This window comes from Crinia signifera, chromosome 9 (assembly GCF_055691185.1).
Source record: "Crinia signifera chromosome 9, ASM5569118v1, whole genome shotgun sequence".
Taxonomy (NCBI): Eukaryota; Metazoa; Chordata; class Amphibia; order Anura; family Myobatrachidae; genus Crinia; species Crinia signifera.
This window is the reverse complement of record NC_139225.1, coordinates 21,802,281-21,829,202: the sequence shown is the minus strand read 5'-3', so window position 1 is coordinate 21,829,202 and position 26,922 is coordinate 21,802,281. Positions and strand designations below refer to the sequence as shown.

General features: G+C 48.1%; 1 long non-coding RNA gene across 8 annotated transcripts in view; it reads right to left on the bottom strand.

Annotated features, from left to right (window-relative positions):
• Positions 1–26,922, bottom strand: part of LOC146035212 (uncharacterized) — a 286,716-nt gene that overhangs the window by 211,275 nt on the left and 48,519 nt on the right. For 7 of the 8 annotated variants that reach the window (XR_014460597.1, XR_014460593.1, XR_014460598.1 and 4 more), the window contains 2 exons: positions 9,376–9,551; positions 3,065–3,115 (listed from right to left, as the gene is read on the bottom strand). This is a non-coding gene — a long non-coding RNA (uncharacterized LOC146035212). The remainder of the gene's footprint in view (positions 1–3,064; positions 3,116–9,375; positions 9,552–26,922) is intronic. The other variant, XR_014460592.1, reaches the window with a different exon arrangement.

The window sequence follows — 26,922 nt, the reverse complement described above, 5'->3', positions numbered from 1 at the left end:
CTGTTTTCTTCCCCTAGTAGAGCCTGATTATTGTATTCATTGTTAGTCTATTGTATTACCTGTTATACCTGTATTTTCTATTCCTGTAACCCCCTTTTGTCCATTAGGGACTTAAATACATCTTTTTTTACGGAGTTTCTATCTCCTTACTTCTATACTGTGGTTGTGTCTGTTATTCGCATTTAGCGATAAAGGTATATTACGGACACTATCCTCAAAGGTATATTCGCAGATTAGAGACAAATTACTGCGAAGGGATCTCTTATTAAGGTATTGGTTCTTTGGTGTATAATACACAATAAAGGTACACTACGCTGCGCTACGTTTTGTTCGCACGTAGTTAGGTTTAAAAGGGTACGCAGGTTACGGACATAATACGTAACCTGCGCTTTTCACTTATTGTTTCTTTGGTCATATTTAATCGACATTAACAGCCCCCATATAAATATGGAGCTGGGACCTGTGCACAGGTAGCAATTGAAGGGAACTGTCAGCCCTGGACTTACTACTCCAAGCCAGGAGTCAGACCGACAGAAGTGGACACCAACCCCAGGGATACTGCACGGAATAGACAGCTAGGGACTTCCTTATCTCTCCCCCTGCATGCCTCTCTCCTGTTCTCTCTCTGTCTATCTCCTCTGTGTGCCTCTCTCCTGTTCTCTCCCTGTCTATCTCCTCTGTGTGCATCTCACCTGCTCTCTCCCAACCAGACCCAACCATTACGCTGCCAGGATAGATGCCTCATGCCGGGCTGCAAAACATAGTGAGCATTATTGTAAGGGGCACTACTGGGGGCATTATATGTAATGGACACTACTGGGGGCATTGTGTAAGGGGCAATAATTGGGGTATTAACCTTATAAGTACTGTGGGGAATTACATGTAGCATAATGAGTTATGGGCATTACGGTGTGTGAATGTGTAATTAGCATTACAGTGTACGGCATAATGTATATTGGGCTTTAAATTTGAAGGAAACAAACAAAAAAAAACACTATGCATTTTTCTATGTGTGTTTGGGGGGCCCAGACTATATTTTTGCACCTGGGCCCATAACTCTCTTGTTCCGCCTCTGCATTGCATATATACCCCCATAGAAGCACACACTGAATAACTGCATATACCCCCATATCAGCACACATTGCATATATACCACCACAATAGCACACACTGAATAACTGCATATACCCCCATATCAGCACACATTGAATATATACCACCACATCAGCACACACTGAATAACTGCATATATCCCCATATCAGCACACATTGCATATATACCAACACATCAGCACAGACTGAATAACTGCATATACCCCCATATCAGCACACATTGCATATATACCAACACGTCAGCACAGACTGAATAACTGCATATACCCCCATATCAGCACACATTGCATATATACCAACACGTCAGCACAGACTGAATAACTGCATATACCCCCATATCAGCACACATTGCATATATACCACCACATCAGCACACATTGCATATATACCACAACATCAGCACACACTGAATAAGTGCATATAGCCTCATATCAGCACACATTGCATATATACCAACACATCAGCACAGACTGAATAACTGCATATACCCCCATATCAGCACACATTGCATATATACCACATACCTCCCAACTGTCACGATTTTAGAGGGACAGTCCCGATTTTCGGGTACTGTCCCGCTGTCCCACCCGCGGCAGGCATTGTCCCGCTGCGGGGGGGTGACAGTTGGGAGACCCCCCAAACTAGTAGAATAGACGCTGTGCGCATGCGCACAGCGTCTATTCTCGTATGAAAAGGAGGTTGCGGCTAATTAGCATAAGCCGCGCCCTCATTTGCATACGCCCCGCCCCTTTTTCGGACGCTGTCCCTATTTCGGCAAATCAAAAGTTGGGAGGTATGATACCACCACATCAGCACACACTGAATAACTGCATATATCCCCATATCAGCACACATTGCATATATACCAACACATCAGCACAGACTGAATAACTGCATATACCCCCATATCAGCACACATTGCATATATACCAACACGTCAGCACAGACTGAATAACTGCATATACCCCCATATCAGCACACATTGCATATAAACCACCACATCAGCACACATTGCATATATACCAACACATCAGCACAGACTGAATAACTGCATATACCACCACATCAGCACACACTGAATAACTGCATATATCCCCATATCAGCACACATTGCATATATACCAACACGTCAGCACAGACTGAATAACTGCATATACCCCCATATCAGCACACATTGCATATAAACCACCACATCAGCACACATTGCATATATACCACAACATCAGCACACACTGAATAAGTGCATATAGCCTCATATCAGCACACACTACATATACCACTACATCAGCATACCTCCCAACATGACCCTCTCCAGGAGGGACACAATACTCTGTTCTGAACTTTCCACTTAATGTATGATTACCATCACCTGTGGTAAAACACCTTACTTTTCAATTAACCAGTCCCACACAGGTGAAGGCAATCCATAAATTAAGAGGAAAGTCCAGGAACAGAGCATTGTGTCCCTCCTGGCATGGGTCATGTTGGGAGGTATGCTATATAAATAAGACCCCGGTTAGACTTTGATACCTCAAAAAGACTCTGTGCGTTAATTGCCCATTTATGTGATTACATTATTTTAACAGTTCTTGTTTAAAACACATAATATCGCATAATAGAATATACCTTCACAGATTTCCCCTTAGAAGGCCCCAGCCATTTCCTGTCATTATGACATCACAGGACGCATCACAATGATGCTGAGTTCCATGTGATGTCACGCACAGCTACAGTTTCAGCCATTTGAAAGGTAGTTTTCAGAGGAGAAAGACACAAAAATGAAGTGTTCGTGTTTCTGGACATTTTTAGTTCTAGGATTATTTATTACAACTGGCAAAGAAACAACTACTGTGACGTCTGAAGTCCCATACGTAGGATTCTCTACAGACCATGCCCCGACAACAGAAGGTGCCGACATTTCTGTATACACAGGATTGATGATTGCCATTACCTGTGTCGCTGTTGCATCTCTTGCAGTTAACATCGCCTTCTTGTATTACATCTTCAAAAGAAAAAAATCAGCTATAAAGTCAGAACCTGATATTGATACTGGATGTAACAACAGCGGGAGCATGGATGAAGAGGACAGCGGGAGCATAACAGAAACAGACGGCATTGATACAGTCAGAGAGGAAACACCAGAGAAACCCAAAAAACGTGTTTGGTTTATGGATGAAGAGGAGTCGCTTAAGAAGGCAGAAAAAGATGCAAATGCAATCAAATTACCACATACAAGACATATCAAGAGGAAGAGAAAATTCTTCTGCATGAAGAGAAAATTCTTCTGCATGAATTAAAGCAACAGCTCTGGCTTGGGAACCAAAAAGAGACCCAAATACAGGCTTGGGAACCAAAAAGAGACCCAAATACAGGCTTGGGAACCGAAGACAAAGAGACCCACATACAGGCTTGGGAACCGAAGACAAAGAGACCCACATACAGGCTTGGGAACCGAAGACAAAGAGACCCACATACAGGCTTGGGAACCGAAGACAAAGAGACCCACATACAGGCTTGGGAACCTGAGACAAAGAGACCCACAAAACAGGCTTGGGATCCTGAGACAAAGAAACCCACATACAGGCTTGGGAACCGAAGACAAAGAGACCCACATACAGGCTTGGGAACCTGAGACAAAGAGACCCACATACAGGCTTGGGAACCGAAGACAAAGAGACCCACATACAGGCTTGGGAACCTGAGACAAAGAGACCCACAAAACAGGCTTGGGATCCTGAGACAAAGAAACCCCCCCCCTACCCCCCCCCCTCCCCACCCGTGGCTGTTACTGCATGGCTATCGGGCGTGGCCCCTTGGCGATGGGGTTACCAGTTATTTAAGAATTGGTAGTGGCACAGCCACCATGGACCAACGCAGTATTTATTTTGTTGTTGACTTGTTAAGTTAGAACCATCTATATGCGCTGTTGTGATAGAATGCACTGACAAGTTTCAGCTTAATTTGCAAAACATCTATTATTCCATATAAATAATTCAGAAATCACACCAAAAGTTGTGCAAAGATTAGGGCCATTTCTAGGCCATTTGGCTCCCAGAAAAAAATATGACATTTGCTGCCCAAACACATGTATACAATGTTCTGTGTCAGATCTACAGCAGACAGCAATGGGTGAATGTTCTCAGAGACCAGACACCCTGGGTGAGATTTAATAGGATGAGAGATTCAGAAAGTGAGAGATTTGGTGAGAAATCTCCAGTTTTTTTAAAGCGGCAATCATTTACACTGCTAAACCAGTTTGATTTTGCAGTATAAATGATTGCCGCTTTAAAAAAAAACTTGGAGATTTCTCACCAAATCTCTCACTTTCTGAAAATCTCATCCTATTAAATCTCACCCCCTGTGCGGTTTGTATGTTACTCTACTTTCCCAATTTTTAAAAAGCAGTGTGATGGGGACACCTGGAAACATATACTGCGACATCTGAGAGGCAAATCATATAATGACTTACCAAATTCAGATGCGCCCCAAAGCAGTAAAGGCCCCCATACTCTCGGCGATTTATCTGCAATTTGGGTTCTTTTCCTGTGATTGATTGCTGCAAAGAACCCAAACTGCAGGTGACTGACAGCGGGTTTGATGCAATGCGCGGCACTGTCACATCGCACGGGACCCTCCAAGTCGCCCCTGTTTGAGAAGTAATCCCCAGGATTGCTTCTGAGCCAGGCCTGCTTGGCTAGGATTGCATGCAAAATATATATCGCATGCAAAAGGACCGCATCCAATACGCCGCATGTGATCCTGCCGCCCGGAGGAGAAGTCACGACAGTGTTTGGGAGCCTTTAGATCTACTGTATTTGTGGAAGAAACGACACTGCTACCTGTTTATCTATCTTGTTTTCAATTAGTTTCCTAGTGGTTTCCTATAAGTGGCCAGGGGTGGACAATTATTTCAGCTGGCGGCCACTTAATCATACTTGCCTACATTCTGGCTGCCCTTTCCGGGAGAGGGCTGCCAGCTCAGGGGGTGGTGGTGGGGGGGAGGCGGAGCCACACGGGTGGCTATTTGAATGTCGGCGTGACCAGAACGATTGTGCTGTTTTTAGCCACGCCCCTGACATGCAATGCCATTTTTAAGACATTGCACTGCGGTGGGTGGGGCAAAAATGGCGCAATTCACGGCATTTGACCTGTGGAACCCCCCCGCGGGGGGGGGGGGGTCGTGGGTGGCAGCAGGGGGGGGCGCGGTAGCCGGTCGGCTTTGCGGGAGGGTTGCCCCTCTTTCCGGGGGGCAGGGAGGGGGACCCGATTTACCCGAAGTGCAACCCTGCACTTAATACTTCCAGCAGATATTTGAGGGCACTCCAGAAATAGGGGGTGTGGTCACTCAAAAGGGGGTGTGTCTTTGAATGTATTGTAGCACACCATATACCCCTTTTACACATCATGTAACACAATAGTAGGCCCCTTATACTTGCCCCTTACATTAGTAATGCCACACACCTGCCCCCATTAGTAATTTCACACACCTGCCCCCATTAGTAATGTCACACACCTGCCCCCATTAGTAATGCCACACACCTGTCACTCTTTAGACATTCCAAACACCTGTGTGCCAGCCTTGAAAAATGGCGCCAATTGCTGCCCCATGCAACTCACCCATCCTCGGCGGAGGTGCTACAGCTGTAGTGGCATGAGGGGAGTGGGCGGCTTGGCATAGGTGTGTCCGGTGGCAGCTGTGTGTGTGCAGTGTAGTCCTGCGGCCTTTCGCGCATGCGCCAGGCCGCACCTGGCATCTACTACGCACAGGCTGAGCGTCGGCTATACAGGACTACGCCGTGCGCACACAGCCACCATCGGACACATATACAGCAGCCCGCGGCCCGCCTGTTGCCCACCCCTGCTCTAGATGTCATCATACTGAAATACCACACAGTTTTTTCAATATGTATAAATCTTCACACTGTACTAAGATCTTGCCCAGTCCAAGTAATCTTCACGAGAGAGAAATATCAGGTAACAGACTGGTGATACAGGCAGGTGAACTTTGCTGAGCAGCTCAGAGCATATATTCAAGTACGCATCAGGACAAGCCAGGATCAGACATTACAACCCACACCAGTGTTCTGGGAGACTCCCCACACCAGTCAAGCAAGACTCTAAGGGCCCCCATACACTAGGGCGACTTGTCCTAAGGACAAGTCGGCCCTGACTACCCCTGAGCTCCCCCAGCATTTATCACATGTACTTTGGCACTTGATGTGCCATTAGTACATGTGATAAATCTGATGCGATTTATCACATGCAAAAAACCCAGGGAAGCGTCAGCAGAGGAGGGTCCGGTGGGTGCTGCTGGAGAGGTAGCGGGCAAGGTCAGTTGTAGAGGTAGATGGGGATCGGAGAGCAGCGTCCGGGGGATCGGCAGCGGCATCGGCAGGCTGGGAGCAGGGACCGGTCTGGGGGAGCGGCAGGAGATGTAGCGGCAGGCGGGGACCGCAGACGCAGAGCAGAGACCGGGGGCGCGGCAGGAGAATAGGAAGAAATCCTATTCAAAAGACTGGGCGGCCGCTGATTGGCTGAGAGCTCTCTCCTTCTCCTCAGCATCATTCCCAGTAGCGTTGGACTGTGTCCTCAGCCGCAGCGTCCTGGGGCGGAGTTGGGGCAGCTGTCTCCCCGCCTGTATACAATAAATAGCATTGTATGACATACAATGATGTTTTACGCATCCTCCAACGTTTTCATACCCCCACTATCCACGTGGGCGTGGAGTTGATTTTATATAGCGTGGCGAGCACAGCGAGCCACCGAGCCCGAAGCGTGCCGAGCCCCGCAATGGGACGCGGATTACTTTACATGTATTACCTATTTAATATAGTTCTTTTGAAAAAATACACATAGAAAAACCAGGCGCTCCTGCAGGATATGAATTCTGTACTGCATAGCTTGTCTACCGGGTTCCGGATTAAAAAATCTACAGTGTCTAGATAGACCGCCAATGGGTAGACAACAAATGGTAGACATGCACATGTCGTCAGTGAAAAAATGTCAACATGTAAGTGGTCAACACAAAAAAAAAAGGTCGACATAAGTTTGGTGTCATTGTCATACAATGTTTCATGACAAAGTTATCCATTGTGATGTCACTGTCACCGTTTAGACCTGTGTAGCACAATATTGGTTGGTAGTGGATTAATCTCTGTGACCAGGGCTGATGCCATCACAAGTACAGATAAGGTGTCCTCTGCTGCCATCTAGTGTTTCAGGACCTATGCTGTATCCTTGAGAATAGAAAGTGTGGTGAGCCACCGAGCCCGAAGCGTGGCGAGGGGACGCGGAATACATGTTAAGTAATCCGTGTCCCGTCGCGGGGCTAGCTGCGCTTCGGGAGCGTGTTCCGCGTCCGCTCGCCACACTTTCTATTCTCAACTCCACGCCGACGTGGATAGTGGGGGTATGAAAAGGTCGGAGGACGCGTACCGCTGAGCTCGCCACGCTTTGGGTTGACGTTGATCGTGGGGTGGTGTTAACAATTGGGGGGGGGCCATTTCACACTTCAGGGTGGCTATTTGGGGTCTGTGGGCCATTTAACATTGTTCCCTATGTGAAATCGCGGTAATCGCGTCGGTCGCATCGCATGCGGTTTTTTGGCCCCATGCGTTGCGACCGACGCGATTTTTTTCCTTGCGATGCCTAAGATCAAAATCGTGGGCGCCGTTCTAGGAAACAAGTACCGATATAGGTGCCGTTGCCTCCCCTATAATCTGCAAACAGTGGAACACTTCACTGCTGCACGCCCATAAAATGCTGGGCATACTCCTGATGCTGCTCCCTGCACACTCCCCTCCCCATAGGAACGCCTCGGTGACTGTGATAGTCCCCAAAGGCGTTTGTACAGCGGCCCTGCACATATGCAAATACGCATATGCGCAGAGCCCCACCATCGGTCCCCGGAGCGAATACTCTGGGGACCAAGTAGAAATGTATCAGGCTCATTGTGGGGGGAGAGGGGGGGGTGTGTGTCTTGCAGGTGACAGCCGAGGAATAAAATGAAGGCCTAATTTATTCCATGCTTGTTAGCTATCACCTGTCCCGATGTATGACACGGCCTATTGGGACTGGTTGCATGAGGATACGTCTGTGTCTGTTACAACCCACCCGCTGCCACAATTCATATACAGAGGCACAAGGAAAGTAACTGGGGAGTGGCTGTCAGTGGGGGAGGCGTGTCTTTGCCAGTAACTGAGCTGCACTATCTCCGGCAGCAATGGCCATTCTGCACCTTCCATGTCCAATTATGCACCGACAGTGCGCACATCAGACACTTTGTGCTGCAGCTGGTTGAACAATTAAAATAATTTATGAATGATTTAATAGGCAAAACCAGCGCTTGTGGCTTCCAATAATAAAATATTGGGACAAACACAAGAATCCTGTCCCTCACCACGCAACGGAGTCTAAAGGCAGGGTTAGTGTGGCCCACATGGTACAGGGGAACCCAGGGTGGGCCCCACTGCCTGGGAATCCACCTCCTTCTCTAGGGATCAGGTTCCAGCCTGACAGTTGGCCACACCCCTTTTGGAGATTGGCCACACCCATAAACATGGGCCCCGACCACTACATTTCCCTAATGGGCCCTTCATGTTCCAGTCCAACACTGCTTAGGTGACATATAAACACAATTTACTTAATTTAATATGGGGCAGATGTATTAATTCAGGTGAAGTGATAAAGTAAAAAGTGATTATTCAGCAGCCACTCACGGGCAGATTTATTAAGCTCGGTGAAGTGATAATATGGCTGGTACTTTATCACCGACCAATCAGCTCCTAACAATGAAGTTACAGGATTGGTTTGAAAAACAACAGGTAGGAGCTGATTGGCCAGTGATAAAGATCAGACTTCACCGAGCTTAATAAATCTACCCCTCAATTTCCTGTAACCTGGCAGTTAGGAGCTGATTGGTTGGCATCTCCGTCCACCCCACCAAGCTTAATAAATGGGCATGCATGAGACTTGCCCACTTGACAAAGCTGGTAATCTGGCATTGAATAGTGTTTGGGGGCCCCCCGAATGACGTGATCACTCACCCACGCCACCGATGCTGCCACGCTTTTTGATGCCACGCCCCCGGCTTCACCGACAGAGCTCCGCCTCCCGCATGGATGAGTATAATACACAGAAGAAAGCTAGCACATGGCAAGCTCAATGCGTGTTCTATATACAGCCATCCCTCCGCAATGCTCCCGTAAGTGGCTCCACGTCTCCGGCACTGACAGAGTTAACCGGTAACTTATCGCCACTTACTCTAATCTGATCTCCCGTTTAGTCCTTTCATTTCTGTATCTTCTCCTTCTGGGGCCTCCAGTTTATCAGTCGTATCCTCTGTTTTCTTTTATCGGATTCCGCAGATCGCCCAATTATTGCCTCTAATCTGAATCCTCAGCCAGGTTTTTGATGTGTTTTGATGTCGGAGCTGAGCACTGTGGGAACAGATAGGGGATTACTTTTTGGCAAAATCAATTACTCACATTTCACGAAGCTAAAAATAGAATTCCCATTACAGAGATTGGACATCTTCAAATATTTAGCAGGGAGGCAGAATGTGACATGGGTCTCACATCGCCCGTGGAGTGCTGCCACTAATCGGCACATTACAGAGACGTCCTGTCCGCTACAGACAGCCGGGAACGCTCACTCACCCTTGTGCAGGCCGGAAAGGGCAAGTTCTCTATCCCGGTGGGCAATATGGGAACACAGTCAGCAATGAGACTGCGGGAACATGAATTATCCCAGCACATGCAGTATTAACACATAAAGGGGCCTATTTAAACAAAAAATGTCTATTCCCATGAATATAGGAAATAATATTTTTCGCTTGATTCCGGCACCTGGCAATATAAGAAAAGCCTGACGCAGGTGATATTAATGCTACTGGGCAATAGCTCCGCAGACCCTACGGTCGCGGAGAGACGCTGAGTAAGTGTGGGCAACGGGGGTCTGCGGGGCTATCGATGCGCTACACTGCTACCGAGACCAAGCTTACCCCTCTGCTTGCCGCTGCCGGGACCCGCAGATTGTCTGCAGTGCCGGCTCTCCTTCTGGCTGGCTCCTGCTAATGAAAAATAGCCCACACAAAATGTCGCCCCCCATTACAGCAGACACTTTTTCAGGATTCGAGAGGAGGCGGCGGCCTCCTCTTGCATCCTAAAGAACGGTTTGCTTTTAGAGGCAGCCATTTTGCGAGGGTCATTTTCATTATTCATTAGAAGGAGCCAGCCAGGAGGAGCCCCAAAACCGCAGACAAGTAGATCTAGGGATCCTGGCCACTGACTCGGTGGTGGCGGCAAGCAGCGGTGTAAGATAGGGTTGGGGTGGGGGTGGCTTTATTTTACCAGTGGAGGTGGAGGCAGGCTTTATTTTATGGGGGGAGGGGTGGCAGTGCCGAAATTTCCTGGGGGGGGGGGGGGTGCTCATTTTATAGTTATGCCACTGATACTGGGCATGTTCAGAGTTATATAATTGGATGCATGGATATACGCCAGGGAAGGACTTTGTAGCTGCAGATGGGCAACCAAAGGTGATGCAGTCAACATCCTGGCGGTCAGGATGCCGGAGTTGAATATACCGACGCAGGCATCCTGACTGCTGTCAGAACACCGGGACAGTAACTTCGAAAAGAATCAGGACCCCGAAGGCAGACACTGGCTGCCAGCATCCCGAGGCTGAGGGGAGGAGAGTTAGATTTAGGCACCTTGAAGGTTACATTTTGAGTACCGATGTTGCTGTGAGTGATCTTCAAATGATATGATAAAATGCCAGCGTCGCCCACAGCGACTGTTCTTTTGTTGGGTGCAATATTTAACTAAACCAATTAATTGGTGTGGCGGCATTTGTATTTATTTATACTAAAAGAACCGTTGCTGTAATCGGCGCTGGCATTTTTACATTTTTCTAAAACTTCATCAAAAATATGAAGAAAATATATGAAAAAGTAAAAAAACATAAAAAGCATAAACACTAATGGATACTAGATAATAAACATGAATGAACATCTAAAGGAGGGTTATGACACGACACAGAACACTAGCCGGCAGAAGAAAGGTACGAGACCACATCTCGGCATCAGATACAACCGTCACCGCATCAATGAGTGGGGGCTATTCACCCAACAACAATACTCAGATCTCCACCCCTACTATCCAACATTACATGCTCTGTAGCTTTAAGAGAACTTATCAAGTCTCAACTGACAACATTTAAAAAAATGCCTAGGTACACTATGATGAGAAACATTGGGCGAGGTTTAATGAGATGCGAAAAACGAATTTGCATATTTAATGAGATGCGAAAAACGAAAAGAACGGTTAATTTGCTGCGAAATCGCACTTTCTGAAAGTGCGATTTTTAGTAGCGCCGGAACTCGCATCCAGATGTTTTCCCATTGAAAAGTATACAATTCGCATATTTAATGAGATGCGAATTCAGGAAAATGTGTCTAAAAATCGCAAAACATTTACACCAGGTTCTGACAGGCGAATTGGCCAGAACCCTGCACAGATCATTGAGATCTGTGCAAGGTCCTGTGTTAAAAAATGTGTTAAAGTGTTTTTTTGGTAGAAAAAATTGCGTGGGGTCCCCCCTCCTGAGCATAACCAGCACCGGGCTCATTGAGCCGGACCTGGTTCCAAAAATACGGGGGACAAAAAGCATAGCGGTCCCCCGTATTTCTGAAACCAGCCCCGGACTCTTGGACTGGTCCTGGTTCCAAAAATACGGTGGACAAAAAATCTGTGGGTCCCCCGTATTTTGAAACCAGCACCGGGCTCCAACAGCCCGCGGTGTCATGCCACAGCCGGGGGACACTTTTTATATAAGGTCCCCTGGACGAAACATGAGCACCGTGGCTGGTCAGCCTTGGATGGGGACGGGTATCTGGAGGAGCGGGGACCCCCCAATAAAGGGGTCCCCCCCCCCAGGCTTCACCCATCCAGGGCTGATACCCGAGGCTGTAACCGGCGTCCGTGGCCAGTAGACACCGGCCTGATGGGGTTTAATCTCATATACGTAACATTGCTTTATGCAGGAGAACTACAAGGGCCAGCAGACCTCTCCCGCATGCTTGGACTTGGAGAACCTGTAAAAAGAATGTTAAAATAAAACGTATAACTTTATTTCACACACATACACACACCTCACTTTTACACCAACATACTTACCAATCCCTCAACTCAATCAGCAGCCACCCTATTTAATGGAAAAGGAGTTTTGAAATCTCCTGTCTGCCGTGGGCCTCTCTCTCCATCTGCCAGTGGCGGGGGTGTGACGTAAGCTCCTCGGGTAGTGCTGGGCACACCCCAAAAATTATCACTTGGTTATTCCCCTCCAACTGAGGCCACACCCTTCCCTCCCATGGCCCAGCCCCTTTTCAGGTCAGGGTCGCCTCTGGTGCAGCAGGTCCCGATACTAAGAAGTAAAAAGTTGGGTGGTATAGCTAAAAGGTAAAGAGTTATAGCCTATAGCAATGAATTAAATTGCAGCTGTCATTTTCTAATCTGGTTGCCATGGGCAACATCTCCATGAGCAGCACCCCACCTGAATGTACAAAGAGCAGCAGCAGGACATTTATGGGAAAAGCTGCCGTCACTGGGCAGCGGCTAAGTGCTTAATTCATAGATCTGTGCGTGCACAGGCACTTATACTATATGTAATATAATTTATATATTATATTTACAAAAGTATGTATATGTGTGTGTATATATAATAATATATATACATACTTTTGTAAATATAATATATAAATGGTGGCTTTCACAGATTATGCAGTGTAATAAAACAAATGGCCCCAGGAACATATTTTCAATATTTAAATTTTATATTAGAAGGCACCCGGGAAGCTGTATTTGCTATAGTTACTGTCAAGAAAGCATCTCTTATATATTTAGCCAGATTTGTCACTCATCCCCGTGTGTATAACGTTCCCGCCCAGCATTATACACAACCCCCCCCAGGGAAAAGACCAGTGTTATACACACCACCACCCCTTGACATCACCTCCCCCCGCCCAGCCAGGGCTACAGTACATGACCACCTTCCACCATGTGTAGGTGAACGGCACCCCCCCTCCCGCGATTCGCGGGCCACGCCCCCCTCCCGCAATTCACGGCACCCCCGCATCCCCCCTCCAGCGATTCGCGGACCCCGGTGACCCCCCCTCCCTCTATTCACGCCGCCCCCCCTCCCGTGAATCCTGGCCCCCCATCCCGTGATTCACAATCCCCCTCAACCCCCCCTCCTGCAATTCGCGGACCCCCCGCGACCCCCCCTTCCCGCAATTCACGACCCCTCCTGCGATTCACGGCACCCCCGTGCCCCCCCTCCCGCGATTCGCAGACCCCCGCAACCCCCTCGCTGGTCCCCCCACTGCCAGAAGCCAGAAGTATCCACACAGTCCTCAACTTTTATCAATGTCTTGCCCACATACCACTATTATACAGCCTCCTGCTCTCATGCACCCTCACTCCCTCCCAGTGGGAGGAGACGCTCACCCACTGCCAGGAGCTGCATACTGTCCCCCACCCTCCTCCAGTTCTAGGGATGCCCATCGACCATCAATGATTTCAAATCATCATGTTGAATACTTTTGCCATCGATGTGACTACATCGATGGCAAAGTAGAACCGATCAAGTTTCATTTTTTTTTAAAGTGCCCCCCCGGAAGTCCCGCCACCTAGTTCTGATTGACCCACGGTCTATTCAGTCAGATATAATGGATGACCATCGATAGCTACAACAATCGATGGTTACCCAAGTAATATTTTACTACTATCAATGGCAGGGTGCAAAATCACTATCAATGCCAACCATTGATGGTGTCTGCACCAATGGCCATCCCTACTCTGCAACAGCCTAAAACCTTTACTGCCCCTCATGCCCACACACCCCTATCACTGCCCTGCTTCCTGTTCTCCTGTCCTGTAACTTCTGCCAGTGGGGACCCGCTCACCCTGTGTTGCCCACATTCCCCTATCATGCTTTACCAGCCTCCTGCTCTCATGCACCCTAACGCCCACCCAGTAGGAGGAGACAATGACTGAGGGCCACCGTCCTGTACTCCTGTGCTGCCACGCTGGAACCTCACCCACTGGTAGAAGCTGCACAGTGTCCCCCACCCTCCTCTTTAGTCCCCCTTATGCCCACACACCCCTATCAATACCCAGCCTCCTGTTTTCTTGTGTCGTGACCTCCACCAGTGGGGAGCCACTGACTCAAAAACACCCTACTATACTATTGCACACACACCTAAACAACACGCATGCACACCCCCGCCACACCCACAAATGTCACTGTACCATTCACACTATCAATGTACATCTTACTCTGTAACCGCTTTTTAATTAAACAAAACAATACACACCCCCTTCCACATCATATGCTCTCTATTTAACACATCTCACCTATAACTCAAGTTGCAATACAGGCCATCTTTCATACAATTCTATCCCTATTTCTCACAATACAAACGTTCACAAATTAAGGGGGCAGAGCCCCTTACGACGGTGTGAATAGCGCCCGTAGGGCGCGATGAATAACCTAGTGTATATATATATATATATATATATATATATATATATATATATATATATATATATATATATATCTTGCTTGAAAGTAACTATAGCAAATACAGCTTCCCGGTTGCCTTCTAAATATAAAATAAAATATTGAAAATGTGTTCCTGGGGCCATTTGTTTTATTACACAGTATAATCTGTGAAAGCCACCATTTATATATTATATTTATAAAAGTATGTATATGTGTGTATATATAATAATATATATATATATACATACTTTTGTAAATACAATATAATATATATAAATGGTGGCCCCAGGAACACATTTTCAATATTTAATTTTATATTAGAAGGCACCCGGGAAGCTGTATTTGCTATAGTTACTCTCAAGAAAGTATATATATATATATATATATATATATATATATATATATATATACACACATATACATATACACAATTTAGAAATGTGATGGTGCTATTTCTCAAAGTCTATAGTGGCATGTGGTTTTTTTTGGGGGGGGGGGGGGGGCTTTTGATAGGAGCCCCCACAAGTCTGTTGTCCAGGGCCCCCACAGACCTTAATTCGGCCCTGGTGGTTACAGTCACACTGGGGGGTGTGGCAGGGCATTTTTGTCAGACCATGGCATTTTGCACCTATACATCCCTGTTCTCTGTATAGTTATGAGCTGTATTCATAAAAATATGACAATATAATCTCCTATATATTTGGCTACATCTGTCACTCAAAGTGGGTGTCTGTGTCTATAACGCTCTGTTCCTGGACTTTCCTCTTAATGTGTGATTGCCTTCATCTGTGCTGAACACCTTTCTGAGAAATTAACCTGTTTAAAACAGGTGATGGCAATCATACATTAAGGGGAAGTCTAGAAACAGAGCATTGTGTCCCTCCTGGAGAGGGTGATGTTGAGAGGTATGTGACAGAGAACCAGCCCAGTGAGCCCACAGACAGTGCCAGACACCCACTGCCTTCCCATGTTGCCCAGCACTGCTACTCCACAGCCACCAGGTGAGCGCCCCCCTCCCGCGATTTGCGGCAAAACCTCCCCCCCGCGCGCCCCCCCCCCTCCCGCGATTCGCGGCAAAAACACCCGCTCCCCCGCGACCCCCCCCTACCGCGATTCGCAGCAAAAACACCCCCGCGACCCCCCCTCCCGCGATTCGCTGCAAAAAGAACCCCCCCACGACCCCTCCCGCAATTCGCTGCATAACCACCACCCCGCGACCCCCCCTCCCGCGAATCGCGGCAAACCCTCCCCCGTGACACCCCCCCCCCCCCCCGATTTGCGGAAAAAACACCCCCCCGCGACCTCCCTCCCGCGATTCGCGGCAAAAAGAACCCCCCCGCGACCCCCCCTTGCACGATTGGCGGCACCCCCCCCCCCCCCCCCCGCAATTCGCAGCAGCCCCAGGATTAAATGGCACATGCAAAACACTGACATGGCTATGGTCGACAATGAAAAAGGTTTATTTATTTTTAATTTTTTCATATTCATTGTCATGTGTCGACATGGACACCAATGAAGTGCCACACTTATGTCAACATTTACATGTGTTGACCTTTCTGTGTTGATTTTTTTCTTGTGGCGATTCGCGTCACACCCCCCGCAACCCCCACTCCGGCGATTCGCGGCAACCCCCCGCGACCCCCCCGCGACCCCCCCCTCCCGCAATTCGCGGCAACCCCCCACCGGAACCCCCAAGAACCCCGCTCTCCCGCGATTCGCGGCACCCACCCCCCGCAACCCCCCCCCCTCCCGCAAATCGCGGCACCCCCCACGATTCGCGGCAGCCCCAGGATTAAATGGCACATGCAAAACACTGGCACGGCTATGGTCGACAATGAAAAAGGTTGACATGAGTTTTTGAAGATTTATTTCATTTTTTGAATGTTTTCATATTCATTGTCATGTGTCAACATGGACACCAATGAAGTGGCACACTTATGTCAACATTTACATGTGTTGACCTTTCTGTGTTGATTTTTTCTTGTGGCGATTCGCGTCACACCCCCCCGCAACCCCCCCTCCCGCGATTCGCGGCACCCCCCGTGACCCCCCACCTCCCGCAATTCGCGGAAACCCCCCACCGGAACCCCTGTGAACCCCGCCCTCCCGCGATTCGCGGCACCCAACCCCCCCTCCCGCAATTCGCGGCACCCCCCGTGATTCGCGGCAGCTCCAGCATTAAATTGCACATGGAAAACACTGACATGGCTATGGTCGACAATGAAAAAGGTTGACATGAGTTTTTGAAGTTTTTTTTTTTTCATTTTTTGAATATTTTCATATTCATTCTCATGTGTCGACATGGACACCAATGAAGTGCCACACTTATGTCAACATTTACATGTGTTGACCTTTCTGTGTTGATTTTTTCTTGTGGCGATTTGCGTCACCCCCCCCCCAACCCCCACTCCCGCGATTCACGGCACACACACACACCCCCGCGATTCTCGGCACCCCACCCCGTGACCCCCCCTCCTGTGATTCACGGCACACCCCTGCGACCCCCCCTCCCATGATTCGCCGCAACCCCCGCCCCGTAACCCCCCCTCCCGCGATTCGCGGCACCCCCCCCCGCGATTCGCGGCAGCTCCAGAATTAAATTGCACATGGAAAACACTGACATGGCTATGGTCGACAATGAAAAAGGTTGACATGAGTTTTTGAATTTTTTTTTTTTTTCATTTTTTGAATGTTTTCATATTCATTCTCATGTGTCGACATGGACACCAATGAAGTGCCACACTTATGTCAACATTTACATGTGTTGACCTTTCTGTGTTGATTTTTTCTTTTGGCGATTCGCGTCACACCCCCCCCCCACCCCCCCGCAACCCCCACTCCCGCGATTCACGGCACACACACCCCCGCGATTCTCGGCACCCCACCCCGTGACCCCCCCTCCCGTGATTCACGGCACACCCCCCGCGACCCCCCCTACCATGATTCGCCGCAACCCCCGCCCCCGTAACCCCCCTCCCGCGATTTGCGGCAACCCACCCCGCGACCCCCCTCCCGCGATTCTCTGCAATTCCTCCCCTCCCGCGATTCACAGCATCCACCCCCCCACAACCCCCCCTCCTGCAATTCGCGGCACCCCCCGCGACCCCCCCTCCTGCAATTCACGGCACCCTCCGCGACCCCCCCTCCTGCAATTCGCGGCACCCCCCCGACCCCCCCTCCCGCGATTCGCGGACACCTAAGTTGCAATACAGGCATCTTTCATACAATTCTAACCATATTTCTCATATACAAACGTTCACAAATTAAGGGGGCGCAGCCCCTTACGACGGTGTGAAGAGCGCCCGTAGGGCGCGATGAATCACCTAGTATAGCCATATCTACCTACATACATACAGGTGCGTCCTCATGTACCTATTGTAGCTGTAACGCGACATCCAGCACAAGTCACCCAGCACAACTGAGACACTCTGAGATGCGCAGCATCAAATAATCTGGAAAACTGTATTTTTCTTTACATTTTCATTTAATCAGCAAATCATCTCACACAGGGCCACATGTACTAAGCCTGGTGACATGATAAAGTGGAAAGTGATAACGCACCAGCCAATCAGCTCCTAACAGGATAGGTTTAACATTGCCAGTTAGGGGCTGATTGGCTGGTGCAACTTCATCAGGCTTAATAAATCTGTCTCACGGTGTATTACAGATACTGGGTTGCTACTTTAATGCACAGAAGATAGTTTTACACATGTACATATGTTTGAGTGTCTGTTTTTGGCCATTTCCCCCTGTCTGCCTGTGTAAGATGAGTGGGAAGAGGATGATGTGGAATATAATGTAGCTGTGATGTGCCGCACGGCCATCACCAACTGCCGCCCGCATGCCACATCTGAATGATGCATGGTATAAAGCCTCAGCACTGGCATTTCCTGGGCAGAAGTGGATGTGGACACAGGAAAGAAAAGACCTCTCAGGTGAGATTGATTTTTCGGCTGGTAATCGCTGCCAGTGATCTCTGTGAGTTACTGTACCAGTGAGTGGAGCTCAGCGCACAATTACATCTGTGCTTTTTCTTTCTTTTTCCCCCTTTTTTTTTTTTCTTACTTTGATCACCTTCTGCCTCCGGCTACAATGAGCCGTCGAGAGTTGGCCCAGCTAATTGGAAACGAAGGTCAGTAAAAATTTTGTTCAGTAAATTAAATCTTAAGGTGGCCACACACCTGCAGATTTATCTTCAGATCTGGCTGGTTGGAACAAAAATCTGGTGATTTCTGAATGACAGTTTGGCAGTTTTCCAGCATTTCCAAGCAAATGGTCAACTTGCTCTCATCCATAACCATGTTTTCGTTCCAACCAGCCAAATCTGAAGATAAATCTGTAGGTGTATGGCCACCTTTAGACCAATTCCTCTTCTCTAGCAGTTGTCATATGTAGTGGGAGGGATTACAGTAGTGGTGGTTGGCCAGTGTCCCTGTGTTACTGGCTGGCACCTCCCATGCTGTTACTTACAGATCAGGAACCGCTAAACATTGGGGCCTGCATCCGTACACGCATACTGCTGCAGCCCTGTTTTTCAGTTGTATGGTAATTTAATATATAAAATCATGTTATTGCGGGAACTCTTATTGTACACCAGCAATATCTGATCCTCACATGTCACATATGGCTATTTGTTATATCTACAATATATGAAATATCATTTAGATGGACCCAGCCAGAACATCAGACTGCCTTGGCTGAGGTCAGGACGCCGCAGACCATCCGATGGGAGTCGATCAGGAAGAAGGTCTGGACCATCATCGGGAAGAGGAAGATCTGGACAGAGAGGAAGAGGAGGACATGAGCCCAGTGCCAGTGACCATCAGGCAGAGGCAGTGAGACCAGATCGCCTCCTGCTGGAAATATTCATGCAGTTCTTCAGGCCCCACCTCCCCACCTTCTGCAGGCACACCATTGCGGAAGGAGAGAAACCAGAGTACTGCAGCATCTGCATCTCTGACATTGAGGTAGGTACGGAAATGGCTTTGTCGCACTGTCACCACACCTTCCATGTTCCCTGTCTAACAGAATGGCTGAAGGTCACCAACATCTGCCCTCTGTGCCGCGAGAGACTCTTCAGCCTGGACGTTCTCTCCCACCTCACCTGATGGCTCCCCGGCAAATCAGAACCACCACAATGTAAGATCAAAGGTCTAAAGCGGTAAGTTCCCATCTACTATTAATACATTTTTACATTTTTTTAATCCTTTTCTTTTTTTATATAACTTTTCTGAAAACAATCTAATGATTGTAAAGACTTGTTCCTGATCCCTCCCAGTTTCTACAATCATTTTTCTATTCTAAAAACTGGAGGGAATTGACGGTAACAAGCTGGGGATTAGGGCTACTGGCGACACCCCACAAAAAAAACGACATTGAGCAGCCACCTCATGGGTGTGTTGGAAGAGCTGCTAAGCTGCTAATTATTACTATTATGGTGACAGTTACACCGAACTCATTGATAACTTAATAACTTGATCATTTAACATTTAACCCTGGGTATCGCCGGGTACTTCAGCTATTAATTAGTAACCTGACGATTTTCCTCACCAATAGGTCTCTGTCATTATTTTAGATTTGTTGATTATTGTTTTACTTGTGTATAAATAAATGTGTCTAACATTAGCTGATGCAGTATCACATGATTTATAGAGCTCCAAATTAATACATTACATTGTGCCACAGGTCGTGCGATACATCATGGAATAACACCACACGAGCTACAGAAAAACAGTGTTATAGGCTAAGGCAGAATTTCCCAAACTCCATAATTACTGGCCAGGTTTTAAGGATGTCCATGTGAGGGCACAGATGACTTACGGTAACTACATTACTCATTTTGATTTAAACGCCTGGACTCAAGCATGGCTATCCTTAAAACTTGGACTGTAAGGCATATTTTGGGCAAACTCTAGGCTAAAGTGTGATTCTGGCAACAGTATCGGCAAGTAAACCAATCAGACAGAGCTGGATTAAGGATGGGGGGGGCTAATGCACCTAAGAAAAGCCCTAAGGTCTAAAATTCAAATCATAGTATCGCAATCACTAAATAAAAAAATAAAAAAAAATATATTGGGTAACTGGCCTTATTTGTATGAAGCAATTCATATACCACTGTTGCTCATATACTCTGGAGTCAGCAATCCCTCCTAATACTGACCCATCTATGCCTCTCTCAACTACACAACACATTTGTTGTTAAGCTGCTCAATCAGAGGTGATGTCACTCAGGTGCCAAAAGTGAGGGGTAATTCTGGCTAAGAAAAAAAAAATTGTATCCCAATTGCACACTGAGTGAGAAATATCTACATAACAATCAGATAATACAGAGTGTAGTTGAGAGAGGCATAGATGGGTCAGCATTAGGAGGGATTGTTGACTCCTGAGTGCCATTGGAGAAGCCAGGGGTATCTCCAGGTAAGCTGGCTCTCAGATGTTGTAAGCCATTATCATGTGGCCTTACACTGGGCTGTTAAGCCCAGACCATGGGTGGATTTAAGGGGGGGCGAATGGGGTGGTTCCCCCCCTAGAAGAAAAGTCTATATCCACCCTGGTCAGTGCATAGTACACTCTCGCTGTGCTGCCGGTTCACTGCCTCATGTGCCGCAGGCAGGGAGATAACGCACATTGCTATGCGCAGTTGCACTCCACAGGTTTTGTTGCCCCCGGCAGTGAAAGGGGTGTTCCGAGAAAGGGAGCGTGTCTGAGATCCGCCCTGATACACAGACATGCCCAGCAAGCCAGTGGCTGCAGCACACGCAGCAGTGTCCATCAACATTACACCGTTGCATAGCACAGCAGCACAGCGCGGCAGTGGGCAGAGCATCCCCGGCACCCAGCAGCCGCCTGTGTTATTACAGGGTTGCCTACCCTCCCGGAATGGCCGGGAGGGTCCCGAAAAACGGGTCACCCTCCCGGCCCCCCGGAAAGGTGGGCAACCCTCCTTGATTCTGGGGACCCCCCCTGATTGTGTATTCCACCCCCCGACCGCAGCGTTTAAATTACCCTTTCTGCCAATCTCTGGGGAAGGGGCGGGGCTAAAGTGGCATCATCGCGTCATTTAGCCCCGCCCCCTCCGTGGAGATCGGCAAATTTAGGCACTTTCCTTCATGGGGCGGGGCTAAATGACGCCAAACTCCTGCTGAAAGTCTCCTCTCCGGGCTTTTCCTGGAGAGGAGCTTTCAAAAGTCGGCAACCCTGTGTTATTATCATGTGCCAGCAGCAGGCAGTGTGGCTTCGGCGCTAGTAGCAGGTTCCTTCTCCCTCCTCTGGTGCTGGCGTCTGACTATTTAATGTGGTGTCAGCGGGGAATGGATCTGAGCAGCAGACATGCCGGGCAGCGACACAGGGATCGCCGTGGATAGGACCTACTCTGATCCGTAGAGGCACCGGAGAATCAAGACAGAACCAGAGCCATGGGACTCGCTGAGCAGGGGCAGGCTACCTGTGGCTCTCTAGCTGGTGTGGAACTATTGGTTCCAGCAAGCCTGGCATGTGTGCAGCACCTGGAGGACTCGGGCCTCCCTCACCAGTTCCGCCAGTAGGCGCATAAATGTGACTAGCGGCCTGGGGAATTAATGAATAGCTGGTGCAAATTAATTAATTAGCCAGGAATGGGAAGAGGAGGAGTCAGGAAGGGAAGGGGTCAGGACTGGAGGGGGTGGGTCAATTATCTCATTGTTATGTAGATATTTCTCACTCAGTGTGCAATTGGGATAGAAAATGTTTTTGTTTTTCCTAGCCTGAATTACCCCTTCCTTTTGGCACCTGAGTGACATCACCTCTGATTGAGCAGCTTACCAACAAATTTGTTGTGTAAAGGGCCATACACACTGGGCGACTATACTCAGCGTCTATGGACAGCGATGATCGGTCCTGAAAGCTTCTCTTCTGCTGGTATTACCAGCAGATGAATGGCTTTCCCGCCGATGTTGCGGGAGCGCGCAGCAGCGCTCATCGCCCGGGCATACACACTGGGCAGCTTTGAGCTGAAAGCCGCTCAAACCTGCTGTTTTGAGCGACTTTCAGCTCAAAGTCGTCCAGTGTGTACGGGCCTTAAGAGTAATTATCAAGTGAGCTGTGGGAAGTGTCTCAATGTCTCCCTCTAGTGGCAGAATGTGGTGACACTAACTGTGATTATTTTATTAAGTTATTTATACAGTGCGTACATATTCCACAGTGCTTTAAAGTGAACATTTCAGTCATTCATATCAATTCCTGCCCCAGTGGAGCTTACAATCTGTACTCCCTATCACATTGGGAGGAAAGCCACGCACACTCAGGGAGAATATACAAACTCCACACTTAAGTTTTCTTTTTCATTTAAGTTTTGCACCAGAAACAACTGGAGATGTGAGTTATCACACGCTGGTTCCTTGGAAACCTTTCCAGTAACGTGAGTTATGGGAACTGTCCTCAGCGGAACGCCATAGAATAAGCTGCAATTTACAACTGAACTTTATGAAATGATGATTTATCTTAAGTACACAACTGCTGAGTAAGCGGTAAGGAGCATTTCACTGGGCGACTTCAGTCCTTTAGGGGAATTTGTCACTATATCCGTCACATACTGACATGAATAACTATACTGTCGGTATATTGTAACTTTACAGCATGAGAACAAGACAAGTGGCCTCTGTCAGAAAGAGAAGCAAGTCGTTTCACCATGTGGCGGTAAGCTAGTCGTTCAGTCTGACTTTCAGCCACAAATATATCCTCAGGGACGTAGCTGGTAGTTTAGCTGTAATCCCTTCTAGTTCGCCACCAGTTAGTATATATGTATATATCTAGCCAGGAACATGTTACTGTATGTATGTGGACAGAAGACATTATGGGGGGAATGCAATGTGCCGCCGCTATTTCCGACGTGGGAAATAGCGGCGGCTCCCTATTCAATGCTGTCATTAACGACAGCATTGATGCGGGATCACGGCAGAACGGGCCCGACTTCAGAAGCTGTCGGGCCCGTTCTGCCGATAACAGCCGTGGATTGCCTTTATCTGGGCCGCAGATCGACAATCCACGGCCGTTTTCGCGGCCACGCCCCTTTGAGCCCATCGGCAGGCGGGACATTGAATCCCGTCTGTCGTTATGCGGTCGATCTGACCGCAAACGTGCAAGGATCACAGCTGTCGGCAGGGATCGACAGCCATGATCCCACATTGCATACGCCCCTATGAGTGTATTCAATAAAATGTTGCAATCAAATTACCACGATTTGCCCCATGTGCGAATCACCAAAGTCAGACTGAACCTTGCGGCTCGTTGAAAAGTCTGAGGGGAAAAAAAGCCAAATTCGGGATTGCGATGTTATGCGTCAAAACACCCGCCTTCCATTTACAATGTATCGCCATAGTGACGTTGGCGTGCGCAGGGGACCGCCTAGTGTATCATGGGTGTTCCTGCATCTTTCCGCTAATGTAATGTTATTATTTTATTTTTATTTCTATTATTTTCAGGTTTAAATTGTAATTCTGGTTATTTATTGAACTATTATTAATAACACCTCTAGGAGGAAAATCCATTCCTCTTAGCTATCATATGTTGTCACGACGATGGGTCTATGCTTATGTGTGGCCTGGGATTGTAGTCCCATCCGCCTCAGTGTTTATCTGACACTGGCTATTAGTTCTGGCTGATAGGCTGCTGGGTTGCTGCCCCCTCAGGACTAACAGAGCACTGCAAATTAAAGTAATGTTTTATTGTCTTGTAATAATTTTTCAGGGCAGATATATGTAATTTGCTAAAACATTACAGTATGTATCTGCATTTAATAGGCATTATATGATGACATATATGTACTATGTACATGGTCTGGAAGGACCATATTCAATGCGGCTGGCAAGGGGAGTAACAGGGGGGGGTACTCTTTACCTAGCACGGCGCCCATCGCGGGCATTGAATGCACTTAAAAATCGGGTGCGACGCGACCGACACGATGCCCGCGATTTCCCTTAGGGAACAATGTTAAATTTCTCAATTGACCCGATTTTTCTGTTCAATGCCTCAATTGACCCGATTTTTCCATAGGAAACAATGTTAAATGGCCCACAGAGGCCAAATAGGCACCCTAAAGTGTGAAATGGCCCCCACAATTGTTAACGCCACCCCACGATCAACGTCAACCCGAAGCGTGGCGAGCGCAGCGAGCCCGCGAGGGGCGTCGGTACGCGTCCTACGACCTTTTCATACCCCCACTATCCACGTCGGCGTGGAGTTGAGAATAGAATAGTGTGGCGAGCGCAGCGAGCCCCGCAAGGGGACGCGGATACCTGTGAAGCCCGCGAAGGGACGCGTTTACCTGTGAAGGTATCTGCGTCCCCTCGCCACGCTTCGGGCTCGGTGGCTCGCTGCGCTCGCCACACTATTCTATTCTCAACTCCACGCCGACGTGGATAGTGGGGGTATGAAAAGGTCGTAGGACGCGTACGGCCGCCGCTTGCCACGCTTCGGGTTGACGTTGATCGTGGGGTGGCGTGAACAATTGTGGGGGCCATTTCACACTTCAGGGTGGCTATTTGGCCTCTGTGGGCCATTTAACATTGTTTCCTATGGAAAAATCGGGTCCATTGAGGCATTGAACAGTAAAATCGGGTCAATTGAGAAATTTAACATTGATCCCTATGGGAAATCGCGGGCATCGCGTCGCACCCGATTTTTAGTGCATTCAATGGCCGCGATTTTTTTACCTGCGATGCCCACGGTCAAAATCGTGGGCGCCGTGTTAGGTAAAGAGCACCACAGGGGGTATTCCCGAAAACAAACGACCCTCGCCATTTAACCCCCGAGCTGACCGCTCACCCTATTCAATGTTCTGGGGGAACCCCCGCTGTCAGATGATGTCGAGGATTCCCCCAAAACAGCGAGGCTCACAGAAAATGCAGGAAGCCCGCTGCATTTAGATGCGAGCCTCGTTGTATTAGCGGCCGCAGACGCCGTTTCCACGACGCTGGAAAAACCCAGCGACGTGGAAACGCCGTGTGCAGGGGGTCAGTTGAATACTGACTGAGCGAGCTACCCACAGAGGGAGGGAAGAGATTCCCAATTTAACAACCAATCAAAATATAATTATATTGTAACCACAATACATAAAAAAAATGCAACAATATAATACAAAATTAGATAAATATGCCCCATAGAGTTATAGGATGCGAGATCTAAGGTGTCATATTGTCCTACAAGGGAGGAGGGACTCAGTTTTCAGTACGATGTACTGCAGGGCGGCAGGGTTTGGGGTGCTTGGATGCACAGAGTGTACCGCACCCAGAGCTGGATTTAAACCCTATACACATGGGCCGACCCGCCTCTTTTGCTGAGCGACTTGCTTATGCACGATCGTAAGCAAGTTGTTTCTATAGGCAAAGCCCCACAATCTAGAAAAAAGCAAACATTGGCTTTCCCTGCGGGTGATAGCGACGCACACCGCCACGCATCGCCATCGCTGCAGGGACATACACACGGTGTAATCAGTGCCCCATTTCTAACATCTAAGTATGTAAACTATGTATACTGTATATACTGGACATCACAGAAACATATTTATGTATATTTATATAAATTATATAGTATACATATAAAATATATAACATATTTATAGTACTGATGGATACTGCATGTACATGACAAACGTATACAATGGGAACATACATTAAGTATCATACGGGACAGTGGCATAAGTTTGCCCCAGTCGCCCGGAGGCATGATTAATGTTGGTGCCCCCCTACACACACATTTTATATATCAATCTCCAGGGGCGGATTGGGATGGAAAACCAGCCCGGGAAATTTATGGAAGTAGCCCGAATGGGGGCGGGGTCTGCTGAGGGGGCGGGGTTTTTCAAGAGGGGCAGGATCCCTACTAATAGACGTACAGATAGTGGTAGATGCTCAATAAGTTCAAGAATTTGAGTTGCATGCAGTTGCGGCCTTCCTTGCATCTTTTGCTGCAGTTGCATCTGCAACTTTATGCAAATGCCTTAACAATACCACCAGTGACTGCACCACTGAAACTTTCACCTGCCCTATCCTAGGTGCAGATCATCCATCTCAGCATCCGTCTCCAAGACGAACAATTCAGCTTCTCTGTAAGCAACGCTATTTTCAGCAACCCGCCCGTATCTCTTCAATCACACGCCCATAATGTGTCTGAATAGCCAACCCCTTGTATTCGCTAGAAAAGCAGAACACATTTATAATACACTTAAAACAATAAAAGGCATTACCCTCACAGAAAATATTAAATTGACCCCGA